The following is a 2,503-nucleotide window of genomic DNA, read 5'->3' as shown; positions in this document are numbered from 1 at the left end:
CAAAACGCCCAAAGGGTAGTTGGGGTTCGAGCCCAACCTATAGAGGAAGGTATTATGTACCTGCCATCCAAGAGGTTTTAAAGTCTCTGCTAGCTGACAGACATCAGTCACCTCATCTAGTCTTCCCATCCTTTGAAAAGCAGACTTAAGACTCAATGAATGCCCTCTGGTAGGTGAAGCAGTTTATTCCTTATTTGGAAATGAAAGGCAAAGGTCTGAAGAGTTAGTCACAGAGAAGTAGTTGGTGGCAGGATTAGCTAGCCACTGCATGAGCGAAATCTTAGGGCTGTGCTCTGGGTCCTGCAGGGTGCTTTAGCTGATGCCATTCAAGAACATTAATAGGGTTAGGGTGTTATTCAGTAGCAGAGTACTGGCCTAGTATGCTGGCCTCAGCAAAATAAAAAGATTTTAGTGTTCCCTCTTATACCTTTTAGGGATGGTTTCTGCGATTGGTGCTCTAACTGCAGATATCCTGGGGTTCATGGAAATGAGGCTTTATTCCTTGTTACTGGCATTGTAGCTCACTGGTAACGTGGAGGTTGCAACATCTTTGGCAGGAAAGCATCTTTTCTGTCACTTAGGCCATAAGTGTTCTCCAGCATTGAGTCAGTCTATGGCAGTGGACATTTTCCTGTGGTCATTCTCCACGCGATATCAGAGCAGTTTTCTCCACACAGATCTTCTTACTGGGCTCCATCAGGACTGAATGGGGGCCCGGGCTCTCATCATCTAGTTCTATTAAAATTTATGAGCTGATTTCCTCCAGTTTCTTGTGGGTGGAGCAGGTGAAGCTCCCGCTTTCCCAGGCTGAGAGGCTGGGACTACAGCTTGCTGAGGCTGCTGATGGAATTGAGAATCCGTATGGCCTGTCGGCAGAGGAGTGGGCGCTGAGTGTCCTCCAAGATGCCCCTTGTAGGTGCAGCATAGGCTGGAAACTGGCCCCAGTTTTTTTCATTAGACCGAGGGACGATGGTGATGGCGTCAAAGTCCTGAGATTTGACCCGGACTTGTAGGAACCTGAAGTAGAACTCGGAGGAGCTGGTTCCTGCTTGCCCTTTGGGGCCAAAGGTCAGAAGGTCACCGTCACTCAACTCCAATCTGTGGCCCCTTGGGAGTCAGACATTATTGACCAAAGTCCCTTGGCTGCTGTGATCCTCTAGGCTGACCCTCCAATCGTCCCCTTGGAGTTCAGCATGCAGCTCTGCATGGAACCCAGAGATGAGGCTGGGCTCCTGCTGAGTCCACAAGGCCACATCACACAGGTCAGCCCTGCAGACCAACCGATAGTTGCAGCCAGACTTGGATGGAGGGCGGAAGGTGTAGAGGTCACCGCCCCTGTCGCCCCCTATTTGTAGCAGCTGGAAGCAGGGCAGCATGGGGGTGCCCCCTATACACCACTTTGCCCACCTTGGTAGTCCATTCCCCTCTCCTACTCATGGGTCACGCACCGTGGGCTTCGGTTTAGTTTTCTCTGATGCCAACTTAATAAGTGCAGATTCAGAGCGTCAGAGGCCTGGACATGCACCACAGCCGAGGCTGTCAAGATGAGGCTTAAAAAAACAATTCCAGCAAAGTCCTGATGTGATGCAAAACCAGAAAGACATCCCGAGGCACCTCATTGAAGCTGGATCCTCAGGCTGCTCTACATCCGGGAGCCTTTAACAATCCTTTGCTTTTTTCGCTGGAGGGGTAAACTGAGGAAAAGATTCCCACCCTGCGCACTGCGCTCCCACTGGGGTTTGACAGACAAGGAAGCCACCCTGAGGGTGCGGCTTGGGTGAGCATGCACTGCCCTGACTCCTAATTCAAATTTCTTGTATCTGTTGAGGCTTGTTTGGGTCTGCTTATATGGTGAATTCTGCAGAAGATATAATGAGGTGCTGAGAAGATGTATTCTTTTGTTTTGGGGTGGAATGTTCTATAGATGTTTGTTAAATTCGTTTGGATCATAACTTCTGTTAGTTTCTCTGTTTAGTTTCTGTTTCCATGATCTGCCCTTCAGTAAGAATTGGGTGTTGAGGTCTCCCACTGTTATGGTTTGAGGTTCAGTGTGTACTTTGAACTTCAGTGACATTTCTTTTACAAATGTGGGTGCCCATTCATTTGGAGCATAGACGTTCAGAATTGAGAGTTCATCTTGGTGGATTTTTTTTCTTTGATGAGTATGAAGTGTTCTTCTCCATCTTTTTTTGATAACTTTTGATTAAAAGTCTATTTCGCTGGATATTAGAATGATTACTCCAGGTTGTTTCTTGGGACCACTTACTTGTAAAAATTTTTTCCAGCCTTTTACTCTGAGGTGGTGTCTGTCTTTGTCATTGAGATGTGTTTACTGTATATAGCAAAATGCTTAGTGCTGTTTACATATCCAGTCTGGCAGTCTATGTCTTTTTATTAGGGATTGAGTACATTGATGTTGAGAGATATCAAGGACAAATGATTGTTGATCCCTGTTATTTTTGTTGTTAGAAGTGAAATTATATTTGTGTGGTTCTCCTTTTTT

The 2,503-nt window shown here is 46.6% G+C and overlaps 1 pseudogene; it reads right to left on the bottom strand.

Annotated features, from left to right (window-relative positions):
• Window positions 1-637: 637 nt before the first annotated feature.
• Window positions 638-1,376, bottom strand: Tcf19-ps1 (transcription factor 19, pseudogene 1; annotated as a pseudogene).
• Between the last annotated feature and the right edge of the window lie 1,127 nt (window positions 1,377-2,503).

The sequence above is a fragment of the Rattus norvegicus genome, chromosome 9 (genome assembly GCF_021556685.1).
Source record: "Rattus norvegicus strain SHRSP/BbbUtx chromosome 9, alternate assembly SHRSP_T2T, whole genome shotgun sequence".
Classification (NCBI taxonomy): Eukaryota; Metazoa; Chordata; class Mammalia; order Rodentia; family Muridae; genus Rattus; species Rattus norvegicus.
Note: the sequence above shows the minus strand (reverse complement) of the source record. Positions and strands in the feature narration are given on the sequence as shown.